The sequence below is a fragment of the Zonotrichia albicollis genome, chromosome 9 (genome assembly GCF_047830755.1).
Source record: "Zonotrichia albicollis isolate bZonAlb1 chromosome 9, bZonAlb1.hap1, whole genome shotgun sequence".
NCBI classification, from domain to species: domain Eukaryota; kingdom Metazoa; phylum Chordata; class Aves; order Passeriformes; family Passerellidae; genus Zonotrichia; species Zonotrichia albicollis.
In genome coordinates, this window is record NC_133827.1 from 30,210,370 (window position 1) to 30,228,829 (window position 18,460).

An 18,460-nucleotide genomic window follows, 5' to 3' on the forward strand; every position below is an offset into this window, starting at 1 on the left:
CTGCTTCTCTGCAAATGATGATGAAGGACAGAAGGTGAAATCATGGGTTTCATATGCTATAAAATCAAGACCAGGGTTTGGTTTGCCTTTTTTTTTTTTTTTTTGTTTAGTAGGGTAACTTTGCTGTGATAAATATGTCTCAGACGGTGGGAACCCAAACAGCAATAGTTCAAAGACATTTTTCCAGTGCCACACTTTTAAGCTGCTCATCCCAGCACAGCTTTGTTGGGCAAAGTGTAACAGGAATTGTGTCCCCTCTTCATGCCAAGGGTGTAAGAGCAAGGCACCAATTCACAGATCCTGAAGAATGTGACAGTGGTATTTCAGCAGCTCTAATGCTCTGCAGCCTGTGAAGGCTGCACAGTAACTGAAAGGAAATATCTTTGGTTTTTTTCACTTGGCTATCTTCCTAATTCACTCTTTGATGCCATCAGCCTGGGATAATAAGTTTTCAGAGATATGCTTGAAATTAAGGAAATGAGTCTGATTAAGACCTTTGAACATACTTCGAGAGAGAAATGTATAACAATAGAGGTATTAAAGGTCCTATTTTCAAGCAATTCTAATATGAAATCAAAACACTGAGCTGCTAGATGATGAGATCCATTAGTAGTGTGTGTGCATTCTTCAGCTGGAGAGGGTATCACCTTCTTCAGCTTGGAGAGTTGCCAGAGAGCTTGAATCTGTCCTCTGTGCTGGGTGGGCAGTGATCAGCAGATTCATTTCACAGTAAAATACTTGCAGCTAAATAATAAAAGCACAGACTCTTGTCCTTTGCCTGTTGTATTTTGCTGGGTAGAAGTGATGGTTTCTCAAGAGTCTCATGTTCAAGGTTTGTATGTAGGGTCTTTTAGCTCTGCTTAGCTAGTTGCTTTATTTTTCTTAGCAGTGCTGGGGTAATTTAGCTGTAAATAGGTTACCTGCTATGGGGTTTATGCTGTCCATTGGTCAGGATGGAGCTCCCCCCCATTTACTGGGATACTTCCCAGTGAAGTGAGCAGCGTTGCAGGTACCTCCTGGGTCCCCTTGGCAACTTCTCCCTGTGGCTGGGACAGCTGCTACCAAACTCAGCCTCTGTCACAGTGTGGCAGCCTTTGCCCTGCTGTTACCAGCCCCAGTGCTGATGTGGTGCCCCAGGATTTCAGCCCAGGCTGGATGGGACAAACCCTGTGCAAGCCGTCAGGAACGTGGTGTCCTCGGTGGGGACAATCCCTCAGGGAGCTTCTGTGTGTGTGCTGCACGGCAGCTTTCTGAAATGCTGTGGTGGAGGTGTGAAAGCAGCTAACAGCACTCAGATCCCACTTCCTTGGGTATGATGTGAGCTAGGCAAAGGCTGGCAGTCCCACTGACTGAAAGACTTCTGCCTTATTTTAAAAATAGAAGGGAGAGGGAAAGGACAAGTACCAACAAAAAGGATGTGCCAAATAGCTCCACAGTGATTCTGTTACAGCTTTGTGGCAGCAGGGAACCAGGAGAGGAGAGGGGAAGGTAAATTCTGTGGAGGGAATAGTCCTCAAAGGACCTGAGAAGTAATCTGGAGACAGGAGTGACCTCTTGTACTGCTTCCCAGGCAGTCATGGGGCTAGCAAGAGGAATAGGAAAGCACAGTATTATTTTTTTCATTTACTATAGAAAGTGACTTTTTAAGATCTTGTTCAAGTAAATGGAGCAATGAATTCTCCTCTGCCTCTGACTGCTGTTGAAGACATGCAACTTATTAGCCAGGCTGCTATTGTAGTGGAAATAACCAGCCAGGCTATTTTAAACCATGAAGAACTGGATGTCCGGGGAATGGGGGAAAATGGATTGGGTGGCACAAGAGAAAAGAAACTTCATCTCTGACAGTCTTGGGCACTTTGTACAATTTCCTCTTAAAGTGGTTTCACAAGCTCATCTAGCAGAGGAGTGATAAATTGTTCAACAACTCAGGCTTGCCAGAGTAGTTTAAGAGCTTTCAAAGGAAACTTTTAAGGACTGTGGCTTTCAACTGCATGTGAATAATTTTGAAGAGTGAAACTATAATTGCTAACTTCCATTTAATGAGTTACCATGTACCTGTCTGTGTTCATGAGCTCTGGCACTCAGTTCAAGAGTCATGTTCCCATGCAGATCCCATGCCCATGTCCGAGAGCCCAGAGGGATGTCACTGCTGTTGCCAACCTACTGAACTTGAAAATCTGAGCTGGCAGAGCCTGCAAGCAGCTGTGGTCAGAGAAAACACATAAAGGTAGTAGAGCAGTGTCATGTCCACACACACAGCTAAGGCACAGAGCCGTGTCCTTTCTCAGCCCCTTTTCTCATGAACCTCTTGTTGTTTGCCTAAGGATGTATGGGGATTAGAGAGAGTGGGCTATGGGGATTTTACCCCTGTGTAACACCCTTGCCAGGAAAATCAAACAAACAGAGCCAAAGATGTCCCACAGGAGGCCCCACAGCTGTGCTCAGGGAGGGCTTGTTGGTGCAGGGCTAGCAGAGGTGTGCTTGCAGCATCTGGGACCAGATGTGGCCAGCTGGCTGCTGCTGCACTGCAGAGGTGGGTCCCATAACCTCCTCTGAGCTAAGGCACATATTTATACAGCCCTACCAGAAAAGGCAGGGTGGAACATGCTAATATATACACATTAAAGAGACTGAATAAATAAACAGTAGGTTCTGATTTATTTTCTCTGCTACTTGGATATCTTAGTTTTGGCACAAGATAGATTTCATACACAAATGTGAGCCCCAGACAGGTTTTTGTCCTGCCTGATTTAGAAACCATGTGCAAAGGAGAAAAACTTCACAAATGTTCTTAAGGCATAATGATATTTATTCTGTTTATTGCCAAAGCACATAAAATCCTTGGCCCCTTTTAGCTAGGTAATATACAGCAGGTAACAGTGCTGATCTCTGCCCTGGAGGATTTACAGTTACCGATGAGAGATAACAGTGGGTGCAGTCAGACTGGGAAAGCACATAAAATGTGATTAGTCAGTCTGAGACTCACTAAATGCTGTACACTTAATAAGGCTTGTTCAGCTCAATTGTGCCTCACCTGGGAGAGAGTGCAGGGCTCAGTGGGGCAAAGCCAGACACGGAAAACAGCAAACGCCCTCGACACTGGGGGAAAGGTGATGGGAGGGAGCAATTGAGAAATGCCATGTGTAAGAAATGTTCTGGTCACAGAAAGTTGTAAAGGACTTGTAAGTTTTATTATTAAGTGGGACTTGTACCCAGTTAAGGTTTCAGGTGGAATATGTGTAACAATACAAACAAAATCATCATGGGCAGCCCGTTAAGAAAGGCTGCAGGGGTTACCACTCCTGTCCTCCTGCCCCAGGCTGCTTCCCTCCTCCCACTGAGCAAAGTCTGGAGGAATTGCACTGGCTGTGAATGGCCATAACATTTCCAGAAGCACTGACAATGCTGGATTGTGTTCTCTGGCTCATTTCCTCCTGCTAACCAATCCCTCCAAGGTGAACAGAATGGAGAAAATTTGTTTTTCTTGTAATTTCTCTTGTAACTTACTTTATGTTTTCTACCAGGTTAAACACCTGATGTTTTAAAAGCACTGAATGCTGTGATTTCTGCCTAGAAATAACTTGTGATGCCCTGTGAGCCCTCTCTTCCCTAGGGAAGCTGCAGCCAGGAATGCTGCAGGAGAGCTGAGGCTGCCAGGCACTTCCAGCAGTACAAACCAGAGCGATGCCAAGAGAGCTGGAAAGCAGGGAGTGTGCCAACCACAAAATTAATCTCTGAGTTAATAAAAGCCTGCATGGTTTGAGGTTTGTGAAGCAATAAACGAGTTCAAATTTGCCAGTGACTGAAAAAGAAAAGCAATTAGGTGTTAAGGGAAGCCTTCTAATGGGGATAAAGATAATACATTAGAATATACAATGGGTTGAAAAACGTGATGAGGAATTAATCTTTAATTGAAAATTACTAAAGGAATTTTTATGAAGAACATAGAAATGTATATATCAAAGCAAACCTTTTAACTCCTTTTACTAATAGGGAATGATAGACTAAGAGCTTCTGTTTAATAGCACTAATAATTTCATAATATTTTTCCTCTGAGTCATATGATAGGCTCTTTTTACCAGTCAGTACTTCATCCAAAAAAAAATCTCCTTGGCTTCTCCTCATCATGGCAGTTTCTAGGTCTGTATGACCTGGAAAGTTATTTGTACTAATGTGTTTTACCTCTGTTTTTCCAACACCTCTGTTTTTCCAACACCCAGGCAGAAGGGTACCCACTTCAATCTCCCCACAGTCCTATGACTCTGCTAGCAAGTTTGCAAGGCTAAAAGAGGTTATGAGAAAAAGTGAGCCTGAGGAAACACCTCAGTGTGATCCAGATGGAACCTCGGGGAGTCCTTCATCAATGTGTTGTTAGATGACCCAAATGTGCACATTTCAGTGGCACCAAAGGAGACTTTTCTGGTTTTAAAACAAAACATCTTGCTCAGAAGGGAAGACTAGACAACAATAAAGACATATATAGATGGGAATTTTGCAAGATGATAGCAATGAGTAATTTAGCAGTTTGCAAAAGGGGTAACTAGCTAGGGAAAGTCAGTTGGCCAATACCATTGATCACCAGTGGCATTTTCTTGAGGCACAAATAAAATTCTAGCAGTGATTTAGGTTGGATGTTGGACAACAAAAATTGCAATTCAATGAAAAAATCCCAAAATTGCTCAGTAAATTTTCTGTTCTTTGTTTAAAAAATTGACAGATTAGTGTCACCATATTGGAGGTATTTCACATGGTCTTTCACATGAAAACCGAATGGTTCATACTCATCTTTAAAACTTTCATGCAAAAGTATTTTAAGAATTGCCTGAGAAGATCAGCAACTCTTAGTACTGATTTCTCAGTAAATACTGTGTCACTGAATTTCCAGAGAACCAGGGGAAGTAACTGCTGAGTCATTACACAAACCCAGTACCTGGTGTGTCCCGGGTGAGCCGGGACAGAAGCTTGGCCAGGCTGACACCAGCCTTGGCAGAGTGGTGAGGTGTGCAGTCAACAGAGAATCAAACTGACAGCAGAGTTAGCACATTACCAGAAAATATGTTTTTGGGTTTTTTTTGAGTAGAGGAAGGCGTCCATCTGATTTGAGTTAGAGCAGCTCAGCGTTATGTGTGGGTGGCTGCCAGAAGGGGCAATTTTCTCATTTTGTTTTCCTCTCATTCCCTTAAACAGTGGTCACATGAGTGAATCACCTCACTGGGCCACCAAAAAACCTATGTGTTTTCTTTCTATCACTGTCAGAATTTCCTGCTGGATTCCCATGGTTGGCTGACTCACCCCAGAGCTGTGGGGTCACTGGAGCTGCCAGGAAGCCCAGAGTGGTGCTGGGTGATGTGATGTTCTGCCAGATGGATGTAACCCCTGTTCAGGCACTGATGGGGATGCATGCAATGAGATTAACACTCAATGGCTCCTTTCATCTGCAATGGAGAACTACTGGAAAAAATAGTATGTGAAAATAAACATAGATCCTATTGTGGCTTACAAATCCTCTAAATGGTTTGCAGTGCTCTTCAAAATTGAGCAGTTGACAGAAGCAGGGATGGGTTATTAAAAGCAGGTGCAGATGGGACAATGGGAAAGATCCCTGATCCCTTCTGTCAGGCTGAGGGGAAGAGCTGAGTGAGTGACCCACTGTGGGCTGGGCTTGTGTCCAGCACCTGAGCTGGGCTCTGTGATGGGGCCCCTCAGTGGGCACTCAGGCCTTGCAGGGATTCCCCTGAGGTGATCCCCACCCTCTGTCACCTCTGCCCAGCACACCCCGTGGTCACACTGAGTGACATGTGCAGAGCTGCTCAACAGGTGCCTCTCAGTGTTCACCAGTGCTGGACGGAGCCAAATCCCCCAAAAGCAGCCATAAAGCTCTTGGCCTGGTGGTGGTCCCGTTGTGACAATGGATGAGGACGCTGGAGGGTGACTGGCAGAGCTGGACCTGAGAGGAGGTCCATGGAGACGTTTCCTGTCTAGGTTTAGAGGCAGCACCAGCCCCCACTGCCACCCCTGTCCCAAGGGGACCCCTTGTCCTGCCCCGCAGAGCCCTGCACTGCCATGTACCCCCATATCCATGTTCCTCAGATCCACGTCCCCCACATCCATGTCCCCATATCCATGTCCCACAGCCATGTATCCCCATATCCATATCCCCCATATCCATGTCCCCACACGTCCATGTCCCCCAGATCCATGTCCCTCGGATCCACGTCCCCCACATCCATGTCCCCATATCCATGTCCCACATCCATGTCCCCCCATATCCATATCCCCCCATATCCACGTCCCCGCACCCGTCTCCCCACGTGCTCCCTTGCCCCGCCCACTGCCCCGCCCCTCCCAACGAGACCCCGCCCCCTCCGGCCCCGCCCCCCGGCTCCGCGCGACACCCTCTCTTCCGGCGCCGAGCGGCGCTGGCGCGTGCCGCGCCGCCGTCACTTCCGCGCCCGCCCCGCCCCGCCCGCTCAGCGCGCCCGGCGCGTGCAGCCGGTTGGCGGCCGATCCGCTCGCGCCTCGCGAGGCAGCCGCGCGCGGCGGGCGGGGTGGGGGGGGGAGCGCCGGTCCCGCGCCGGTCCCGCGCCCGCCCCGCCGGCGATGGGGCTGCGCTGAGGCCGCCGGTGAGTGGGGCCGTGGGACCGCGGGCACGGCACGGCACGGCCCGGCAGGTGAGGGAGGGTCCGCGGGCCTCCAGTGACGCCCGCAATCTCCGCCGTGCCGGGCGCGGCACGGCCGCCCGCAGCGCCCTTCAGCTGCGCCGGCCGCTGCTCCGGCCGCGGCAGTCCCCGCGGGCCGGCCCGGCGCGGGCGCGGGGGTTGTGGCGGGGCCGGTGCCGTGGAGCGGGGCCCGGGGCCGGGGCGCGCGTGGCCGGGAGCGCGGGGCCCGGCGTGTGGCGGCCGCCGGTGTCCGGACACGTGCGGCGCCGGCCCGGAGGCCAGGCCGCCCCCCCGCCTTGCCCAGGGGCCGGCCCGGGCTGTCGGGGCTCTGGGACAGCTCTCCCGTCCCGCTCCGTCCGCCCTCTCAGCGCGGCCCGCGACTCTGCCGGCGGCCCCGGTTCCCGAACAGCGCGCGTTCCGCCGCCCGGGCACACGTCAGCGTGTTCTGCAGTGGCGGGGTCGGTGGCGAGTGCTGCTGGTCGAGTACCAAAGAGAAACTTTCGCAGCTCGAGATGAGGACTCAGTGCGTCTCATCCTTTTTTCAGCACATGAGTCAGTGCATGCTGCTGCTGCTGCTGCCGCTGCCAGAGGTTCCAGAGCACGGTCCCTCAGCTGAGCCGAGGAGCCGGAGATCCCGCACTGCCAGCACCTCTGACAGCCACTGCGCCATCCCTGAGGGCAGGCCTGTTTGTGCCTGTGCAGGGTTAAACAGCTGCTAGGTGAATTAAACACTGAGAACTTTCACAGAGTTGATACTGAAGGTGAAGATAAATTTGAGTATCAACAGTACTGGCTCTGAAAGCTTGCTGCTGCCATCAGTGCTCTGGCTTGCCTGCTGGGATCAGTGTATCCCTGCAGGTGCTGTAGTTGGAAGAGACTTTGGGAGCCCTTCGGGGAGCTGAGGTAGCATAGCCTCCAGCAGTGGGAGATGTTAACTCTCAACTGTTCTAACATGAGTGCTGGTAGTTGTCTGGCCACGCTGGCTGGCTGCTTCCTCCTCTGAGGTTGCTGAGTTAGAATTCGTTAATGTGTTTTCTTTGCAGTTTGTACTCACTGCAATTGTATGGTGTTTTCTTAGCAGGGGCAATCAAGATTATGTTTCATTTAGCCTATTCATTACTCTGTTTTTTTTTTTTTGTTGTAGGTGACTCAGCTGTTGTATGTAGGAGATTTGTCCACACACTGGCTCTTCAGACAGGTTAGCAATATTTTTCAGCCATCAGTTCCATCATGTTTGAAAGAATTCCTATTTTTACCTTGTCTTAACTTTTTGTACACCGTTATATCCTGTAGAATATTGGTTTTCATGATCTTGTGAGAAACAGTGTTTTTTGACATTATTTAAATTTACTCTGTTGTGGTCCTTACTCTTTAAGTGTGGTCCTCATAAATTTAATGTCCCTGTATCAGTGTCATGAGTGACAGCAGGGTATCTTTATTGCACATCTACTGAGGAAATGTTTGTCTTGGTATTTGGCATGGCTATGTACTGCTGCTTTTGTTAGCTGCTTTTTCTGGTTAATTACAAGTACAGTTTCACAAAGTTTAAAGAAAGCATGCTGTGTAAACTTTGACCTGTACAATTGACTTGGAAATTGATTGGTACTGATCTAACCCTTCTGACTTCTAAGAAGCATATCATTAACATGATTTAGTGAAACAAAAATGTCATCTCCTGTTGGTGTAGTCACCTGTGGGAAAGAGCACTGGCTTCTGGCTACATGGAGTGTTCCAGTGTGAGCACCTAGGTCAGCTGTGAAAACTGGTGTGCTCCAAGGTTATCAGTTTTTAAAGTGCTTCAGAAAATGAGCAAGAGAGATATTTTTTTAACTGGTTTTGACTAAGGCTGGCTGGCTGTGACACAAGGAGGTGCAAGCAGTGAAAGGGGTCTGAGCAGTTCTGCAGACTCCAGCAGAGCTGCTGGGCAGCAGCTGCTGCTTTCCCAAATGGCTCCCAGGAGTAGTGGGGCTGTCCCAAGCATGCTTGGTGTCTTCCTGTAGTGCTGTCTAGACTTTGAGCTTGTTTTGCCCTCCCTACTTAATTTTTTGGTAGTTGTCTTCTAGGATCAGGCATCTGTTCCTGTATTTGTTTTTCATTTGTTGCTGGTCTGTGGAGGACCTGATGGCATTGGTAGGCACTAATTCATCCCTAACCTGGAGAGGTCCCAGCTGCCTGGTCAGGAAGCTGCAGTGCCTCCAGGGGAGCGTGGGGGCTGCCTAGCAGGAAGGGAAGTTGCATCATGAGGTCTGAGTGATTGAGAAACTTTGTGATTCAGTCCTCTTCTGCTCCTCTGCCATGTGACAGGCATGGCGCAGCAGACAAGCTATTTTGCTGTGTTCCTAATAAATTATTTAAAAAGAAGGAAATCAATTTCTATGTTGACATGGAACCCTAAGATTATATTTTCTCATTTGCCTTGAGGACTGTCCTGTTGTTTTCTGTGTGGAGTATAAAACAACCAACAGGACATTGATTTTCTGTGAGATGAAGACAAATTCAATTTATTCTGTGGAAGTAAAATACCTTTATATTGTTAAAGCCAGGTCCAAGTGGAGTGTCCAGGTCATAGAGGAAATCAGTACTAGAGCTGGGAGCTGACATGGAAAGGTCAGGTTTTCATCAAGCATTTTGACCATTGCACCCTTGTTCCTTATTCTGGAAACATTCAGATGGCGTTCGCTTTATTTCTCTAAACAGCAGAAATCTGCAGCAGGGGATTACTTTGACTTAGCTTGTCCCAGGTCTGGTGTAGAAATGATTACTTCTGTTGTGATAAATGTCTCTATTGAGTGCTGTGCTTAGGCATCTTCAGCTGCAGAGCAGGGACCAGGGTTGTAACACCTTCCTTATTTAATGTCTGTGGTAGACACGTGATGGATGCCAGCATCATAAAGTCAGCCCAGGACAGAACCTGATGGTAGCTGGCATGGAGAGAAGATGTGTCATTCCTTTATTGCCTTGTCCTTTAGTTAAATCTTCTAAAGCTCTTGAGTTCTGGAAATTAGAAAAAAAAGGCTTTCCTTAGATTGAATTTACTCAGTGCCCAAACCTTATCAATGGAATGTGAACATAAGTATTCTGCCATTCCTGGGTCAAACCTGCTTTGGATCTGGAGTGGTGGTGTTGTGCAGATAAGTAGTTTTTGTGGGCTTTCAGTGGCAAAAAAACCTGCCAACATTCTGACTAGTGCTTGGATATGGTTTTGATTAGCATGAGAAAGTTCATAGAAGACAAATCCTAGTTCAAAAATCCTAATTTTACAAGAAAACATTGAAAAAAGTGTTTTAAATAACAGTAATGCTAAAATGTTTCCCTTTCACTGTTACACAATGAGCTAAAAATAGTTTTCATTCATAAAAAAGCTGCTTCCTTTGTTAAATAATCTGCATAGCAGAGAACAAAAGTTCATTTTGTAGTAAACTGTAGCTGTATTATAGCTCCAAGTTTGACACCTTTATTCCTGATTGAAATAAGACTGTAAACTTTAATTTTTGGTAGCTGAAAGCAGGCTTAATTAAAAAAGAATGGGTGTTCAGAATTTTTGTTCAGGAACTATGGATGTGATCTGCACAGAAAGCTGGAGTTCTGTGTCTTGCAGCTCCTTTTCTAAAATGCATAATTTCTGCACCATTTTCATGGAGCACTGTGCAGGGGTTGGGATTTTCATTTTTTCATTGTGTGTTTTTCATTTGAAAGAATTTAGCCCTTTTTAAAATGGTTCTGCTTTATTAGAATTGTCATTGCATTGTTCATCTTAAAACATCTCTTTGGATGTGGTAGTAGAACTGGTGGCAAGTCCATTACTTTTTAGTTGGATTGAGATTTTTAATGTGGTATTTAAGACTAAAAGATCATCCTTCAAAATCAAAATACACAACTCTCTTTTTTTGACCTTTAGCAAAGTTAGATGGCAGCGATATTTTCAGTTTAGAGGCTACATGCAGTAACAAAAATGGCAGCTCCATCAGATTTTATTCTAGCTAGAAGATGTCAAAATGAATGGTGATAAATGGCAATGGCTATGAAATCACAGCTGATTCTTTTAAAGGATAGGAGAACAGAGTAATGAGAAGGGTTTTGAGAAACAGGAGTAAGCAGCTTAACTGGCTTGGGATGAAGGAAGAAAATATATATAGAATGTGAAATTGAGTCAGATTGTGCAGAACATATGAAAAAGACAAGTAGGGGCAGATATCACAAAGGCTACAGAGCAAATGGAATGGCAGGTAGCAAGAGACATAAAAGTCTCAAGCTACCTGTGAAAGTATCTCAGTAGCAGTAAGACTGGGAAATGCTCACTTGATTTGGTGGGGAGAGCACAGTCTGCAGGAGCTGCAGAACATCTGAAGGGTTTAGTGCCTATTTTGCTTGTCTTTCACATAGTGTCATGCAGGTGCTCAATCTTGTGAATATTTGTGACCAGGTAATATTTTACACTCCAGCATACTTCCACTGGATGTTTCTGTGTCAGCTGGCCCTGATAAGTTTCACTGTGCAATTCTTAAAACTGCTCAAAAATATTATCTAGGACTACTCAGCAGTACTAGAAGGCTGGCAAAGGATGAGTCTTCAGACAGTTACAAAGGAGAAGAGCTGAGCAAGGTGATTTACAGTCTGACAGTTCAGTTTGTCCCAGTTTTTTCCATCAGTTGAGATTAATAAGCAAACATTCTATTTTCAAGCTTTCATGCTTGGAAGATACAGCAGCATGAACTGGTTTGTGAGAAAGGTGATTGTGTCTGGAGTCTTGATACCTTTTTACTGCAGAGCAGAAGGCTCAGTGGCTATAGCAGAAGCAGTGGAGGTTTAGTCTCCTGAGTTGATTGATTGAAAAAGGTTTCCCTCATTTTAATGGCCTCATAAGTAAATGGAGGCATGATTTGGGGGTAGATGATCCTGTCTGGAGAACTGTAATTAACAATTCTGTGTTAAAATGAGAAGTTATGTTGAAGGATTCTGTCCTGGGTCCTGGCCTTTAAGGAAAATATTAGTCAGCTGGCTGATTAAATGTGCTTATTAAATTCTCAGGGACTGTGTTGGAGGACATGATGAGAGTTCAAAATAACCTGAAGAAATTACACAACATTCAGTAGGGACAAATGCAGGTAGTGCACTTAGGCAGGACTTGCCAGCTGTTGAAATGCAGGGTGAACAATAACTGGTTAGCTACCAGAAAAAGGACCTGGGGGTGTACTGGATCACAAGCTGAACATGAGTCAGTGTCATGCTGTTTTGCAGAAAAAGCAAATATCTTACTGGGATGTTTTAACAGGAGTATTGTCTGAGAGACGTAAAGTTTGGTTCCATTGGCTTTATTTGCTGTTGATGTACAGTCTGTGCAGACAGCATCAGTTTTGGGTGCCAAGATTCAAGAAGAATTTGGACCACTTGGAAGGAGTTCAGAGTACAGAAATGAGAGTAATCAGAGTTTGAGGAAGCAACTTCATAAATGTGGAAGAAAATCCAAGTTATTTTGGCAAGAGATGAGGAGTTTAGGGGGAATGTAAGAGATTTCAAGTATTTAAAAGATTTGTAAGAAGGAAATGCTATTTTCAGTGGCCATGATGGGCACATTGAAGTGGGATTAATTTTCATCAGAGAAAACACCAATTAAGTTTTCAACATTTCTCAAGTAAATATAGAACTTTAAGAAGCCTTTACTTGTGGCATGAAGAACAAGTTTGTGTTCTTATAATGTTATGATCTTATAATGTTTCTCATCCATAGTTAAAAGGTCCACCTTTGGCTTTGAGGATCTCTTTGCAGTTCCCATACTCTGGTAAATTCACCACTGCAGGGATCCTCACTAAGTGAGGATGGACCCATTGCAAAGTGGAATGTCCAGTTGTGAGTTCAGCCATGCTATTTTATATATCATTGTTTTTATGCACTGTTATCATAGTTTTTGATTGTCTGCAGTAGACTACGTGGCAAAACAGCTAATCCTTCTATTTCAGCAATTGATTTATAATGTAACTGCAATGTGTGAAAACACTTCAGTTAATCCTGTGCATTTTGCTGCCATATCGTGTCTCCAAATCATTGAAGAAAAGTACAGTTACCCTCATGAACCCTGCCCTTAAGATCTGCTATGATGTTTCACATCAACAATAGCAAGAATTTATTTTCTGGAGGCTGCATTTAGTGCAGCAGCAGATAGCAGCAGCTGAAAGGTCAATGACAGGGATAATGGTTGGCCTCTGGTGGGGAGATTGTACAGTTGAGTTGCATTACCTGCCTGACTTTACCTTTACCCTGTAATATTTACTTAACTGTTTAACTTTTGGGTGCAGATTAATTTCCTGAAAAGCCCTATTACTGTTGGCTAGAGATTTTTTTTTCTCTGGGGGAGGGTAGTTTTTCTTACCTCTGTTTCTCAAACAGGGATCTATTTTTATCATACAGGCCTGGAGGGTTCTTAACATATCTGCTGTTGTCACCAGGTTGTGAGAGCTGGATCCAACATGCAGTGAATTCAGAGGGTTGTTCCACTGGCTTGAGTGGCCTTTGGCTGAGGGTGCTGCTGTCTGAGAGTGGTGCCTCTGTCACTGGAGCAGTACTCCAGATCTGACACACCAGCAAAACCTTCTTCTCAGACCAACTGGTAATTCAAATGGAAACATAAAAGGGCTGTTAAATGTGCAGTCTTGCAGAGGGAATTCTTTAGATTAACCCTGTCTTCAGTTCATCCATTTAGGGAGGACCTCAAAACCTTAAGCAGTGCTTTGAGAGAGGGTCCTGACATTATTTTCCTGCATCATAGCCATGCTTTATTGCTCAAGGCAGCCTACTGAGCCTTAGTGCTGGCAATATTGAAGACTTGTTTGGGGTAATGGTGTTGAGTCCAGTTCAGACAGCCAGACTTTAAATGCCAGGAGTGCATGGGTGAAACACAGCTTCTGCTGTGTTACAGTTGTACTGTTGGGATGGCCTTCAACTGCTTGGGTGAGATCAACCTGTGGTGGAGGGCTTGTGTCTGGAGCAGAGGCAGATGTAATGTGTCTGAGTGAACTGGAGCGCTTGGAAAACCATTGTTGTGCAGTCTGAGTAGGTTGAAAGTCTACTTGGGCTCCTAACTTGTTAATTTTCCTTAGTTCATCTACAAATTTGAATTTTTGGTATCAATATTTGTTATATGCATTTGTTTATGAACTTGTCTTCTCCAGCAGAAATAACTTCAGTAACGAACAGGCAAAAATAAGAACACACAAATTTCACCACACAAATTGCATGCCTTTTGTAGGGTGAGAGCACAATGGAAAATAACTTAGTCTTGTCACTCTGACAGAGTCCTTACTCAGTAGTGTGCAGATGGATTTGTCCTTATAGCACTCTTCCTTCTGCCACCCTTTCCATTACCCAGCAAAATCCCTTCCCCAGAGTGATCCAGGTTTTTTAAGTAGGGAGATTGTTGGCATGATTGCATTCTGAGCATGTATTATGGAGGACTTGTATGCCTTAAGCTGGCACTGCCATGCTGGTAGCATTTGTAACCCCAGTTCTTACCCTCTGGTCATTTCAGTAGTGACTGTCTGGTGTGTGAAATAGTGGCTGTCTCTGCTGGAGATGCTGTTCCACATAAGTCCATTGCTGGAACAGGTCATAGAAGTCCTTGGGACTGGTTTCAGAGCAGAGTATTTTGAATTAGTGCAGTCTGCACCTTGCATTTAGAGCAAAGATGTAGTCTCAGTTTCCTGCTTGCTGTCATCCTCTCCTGGCATTAGGGTCAATATAGTATCTTAAATGCCAGAATTGTCTGTGTGGCTGAAGTCTGATAACACTTGTCTGTACCATGGATGGGTGTGGTGGCAGAACTTGTGCAGCCTTGTGGTCGAGTCATTATTGCTGGTTGGTGAGGTACTGTCAACAGAACAGTGTATTGGATTGAGAATATTTTGGTGTGCACTCTCAGAAAATACTTTTTGTTGTCTTAGCTTAATGGAAGTAGTTCACCTTTTGTGAAGGTCACTTGTTTAGGAGGCTAATTTTTGGTAGTGCAGACATTGTGCTATATGCAGACAGTTTGCTGAGTTTATGGGACAGTATCTTATGTTGAATCATCTGTGTGGCATTTTGCTCTATCCTCCCATCTTACCTTTGCTGGATATCTGAAGAGTGTGTTTTATATCTGTGTGTCCCTCTATCAGAGATAGTAAAAACATAGTAACTGGTGGTTGATTCCTTTCTTAGTGTCCCAAAGAAAGGAGATATGTTAGAGCTTTAGTCTTTTTCAAACAGTTTTGATTATTTTGCTTATATTCAGATAAAGTAGTTTGGCAGTTTGCTTTTCCAAATGCTGTAGGCAAGGAGAAACCGGAGTGCATTCATAAAGCTAATAGATTGAGGGTCAGAATAAGGACAAAATGAATCCTCTGTGAATTCAGGAGTTCTTTGCAGGATGATGGCAAGCTTAAAATGTACCACAATTTCTAAAACCCCAGGAAAAATCCACTGAGTAATAAATAAGATGACAGGGTATTTGGCTCATGAAACTCTTGAACTGCAAGTCCCTGGGACTGGAGATGGTGCGCTGGGGAGCATCATTATGTCACTCTCTCTGTGCTGTCTCCTTGACTGCAGGGGAAATGCACATTTAATCTGACCTTTCTGGCCCATTGTTTGTTGCTCTATTAGCCTTTCTGTTCTTCCATGCCACTGATACAAGGAGTATGGAGTTAAATGCCCTAGTAGCTTTAGTATAAGTGAAATTGTGACAGTCCTCAGTGGTACTGTAGGAAGCTGACCTCTGTTTTTACCTAACATTTATGAAAAAGCAAGGCTGAAGGGGAAAGCTGGGTCGAGCATCTGGACTAGAGCTATCTGGGAAGAGGCTACTTCTGAATATTTGGCTAGACATTGGTGATATTTCAGTTAGTGAGGTCAATGCTTGAGGAAAAAGCACTCCTTGATACACTTCATGTACTTGAAACGTTTCAGTCTTGCTCAAGGAAACTTTCCTCCTCAGGGGGGAGAAGATGGATACAGTTACACCTCTTAATACTGTTATAAAAATTTTTATAGCTATGAAAGAAAGAAGGGTTCTAAAAAAGAAAACAGAGATGAAAATGTTGCTGTAGACAAGATATGTTAAAGCAGAATTTCTCCTTTAAGGTAAAATGTGCAGGATAAAAGTTAACTATAAATGGATTGAAAAGCAAAAGCTATTACTTATAGTAGAAGTAATATTCAAGACCTTTGTTGATGGTCATTAGGACTGAGAAGATTGCAGCAGTTGAAGGGATATCCCTTGTCAGATTTTTGCAGTCTGTTTCCATTATACAGGAGAGATCTCCCGCTGCTGATGCTGTGGAAGTCATTCCCAAGGGGCACAGAAGCACTGAATAGTGTCATTTAAACAGAGCTATTTAAGGTAGTGATGAAATATATTGTAGTAGGATGTGGGGAGTTTAATTTAATTTCATGGATTGTAGAAGCCCTGCTCTGAAATACAGCTGTTTACTAAATCTCTGAAGCTCTTCTGAGTTTGAAGGACTCTTCTGCATGACTGGCACATAGTAGCTAGGTGGATGTGGGCCAGGGTTTACACTGCAGGCATGGAGTTAAATGTTACAGTCCTGTATGTCTGTTTTCTTCTTGTCTTTGTCAAACTTCTTTTCATAGAAATAGTGTGCAACTTTTCCCTCTTGATTTTTTCTTCTTGCCTCATATGGTAGTTCTGAGTGTAAATTAATCAATTTCAGGAGTTAAACTGTCAGGTTCTATAAATTCCTGTGCATAAAAAATTGTCCTGTACAGCAATTCAATCCTGGGATGCAACTAATTTGCAGATTTTTGTGTTAATTTTTTCAATTACTATAATTTGAGATCAAAACAAATACATTGTCATATGTGATGTCTTAAATTGAATCTATACAGTCTTTTAACATTAATATTTAGTGTTGTTATATGATATTTAGAGTTTTAACAGTATCTGTCATGTGCAGAATTTCTATTGATTGACAAGTTTGCAGACAAGAGCTTTTTCCTTAAAGTGTTTCTGATCTAAGTTAAGTGAATGTATCACATACACTGTGGTACATTCAAACTTTGTGTCAATTTATTATGACTTGTTTAAAAAATTGTGCTTTCAGTAAACAGTAGAACCCACTGATTTAATGTATACATTTTCTTACAGAATACATTTTTAGAAATTAGTACAATTTGGTGTATAATTAGTACAATCTATTATTCATGAATATATTCTTGTGTTGTATACTTTTAGTAGTTACATAGCTGAACTTTGGAATATCTAAGTTTTGCATTTTGACTTCAGGAAATTGAAGAAATACTGCTGCTTTGTCTGAGAATGCTTTGCTGAAAGCAGTGAAAGGTATTAAGTCATAATTGGGATGGGAAGGGATGATTTGAAAGCCAATTGCTTGCTTACAGTGAGTGTGACTGCTGTAGCCATAGCTGTGTGCCACTATATGTGGTTCTGAGGAAGCAAAAGTTAAATGTCTAAACTTCTGAGGAAAGTTCATATCTTGTGATTATTTTAGTGGTGCTTGATGATCTCCTTGCAGACGAAGAGAAATTGGATTCAAATGTTCTTATGTTAACCTCAAAAATATTTTCCAAGAATTTAAGAGGAAGAGGAAAAAAAGTCATTGCCTCCTTTTATTGAGCATCCATACTACAAAAGCAAATATATCCCAGGAAGCAGATACTCTACATTGCACAATGAGGCGGCAGCCACACAGGAAAGGTTGGGCTCTTGGCACAGCCCCTGAGGGGAAATGCTTCCTTGAAAGGACCCATTGTTGCTGGGTCTGGGTCTTCAGACTCGCAGTTCTCCACTGGAGTGGCTGCCCCTCTCTTGGTGCTGGGATAGGGCATCTTTGCCATCCCCGTTATCGAACCAGAATAGTCTTGGTTATTTAATCACATAGAGGGGCTGAGTAAAGTTCATACCTCATGTGGGAAAGACACATTTCTTTGGAAGCAGCCTCAGTGCTCAGCTTGAGAGCTCATGCTGGGTGTAATGGCGCCATGCCTTACCCAAGATACTTGGAACAGTTGAACTTTCTCTTCCAAGAACAAACAAAACATACTCTGTGAATTCTAACCCAAATGTCTGGTATACTCTTCCAAGAGACAGAAGAACTAATAAGCATCCAAAATAAATGTAGGCTTTGTTGGATTCCCTGACTATGGGACAAGTCTTCTTTCTCTCATGCCAGTTAGGTAAGAGGTCCAGAAATCTGAAAAGAAATGGGTAAAGACACTGTTTCTGTGAGCCTGAGAGTGGGAACAAGCTTTGGGTGATTGTGAGTTTTGGTGCTGGGTTTCCAGTTGAAAATTTTCATTAATGTGAATAGCTGCTGCTTGAAGTAAGATAAATGAGATGCTGGGAAAGTCAGGTGATAAAATACTTGACTAAGTGTCCTTGAGATGACCAACAGCTTTCCTTAATTCTCTTCCAACATATCTTCTTCATTGCTGCTATATTAATAACAAATTTCTAAGTGATCTGAAAATAATGATATGAAGACTGGTTACAAAGTAAGTTTTGAGTGTAGTATTGGCTATAGTACTTTGTTATCATGATGAATTGACATACTGAGTTTATTGTTAGATGTAGAATTATCTTTCCTTAATGTAGCCCTTACTCTACTATAAACATTGCAATTGCTCTTACAGCCTGCAAAAAGTATACTTTACAAAGAATACACTCTACAAATGTAAATACAATTTTGGTTTGGTGATTGTTGGATACAATGGTCTTCCTTAAGCCTAAACACAGAAACAAAAGCTTGTATTATAACAGAAAGCCTAAGATGGGAAGTGATAAAATAGGTATT

The 18,460-nt window shown here is 43.8% G+C and overlaps 1 protein-coding gene across 2 annotated transcripts in view; it reads left to right on the top strand.

Moving 5' to 3' along the window:
• Positions 1–6,436: 6,436 nt before the first annotated feature.
• The window catches only part of ATP13A3 (ATPase 13A3), a 52,779-nt gene continuing 40,755 nt past the window's right edge, over positions 6,437–18,460 (top strand). The window contains exons 1-2 of one of the 2 annotated variants that reach the window (XM_074547196.1): positions 6,437–6,671; positions 7,804–7,857. The gene's annotated coding sequence lies outside the window, so the exon portion shown is untranslated. The remainder of the gene's footprint in view (positions 6,672–7,803; positions 7,858–18,460) is intronic. The other variant, XM_074547195.1, reaches the window with a different exon arrangement.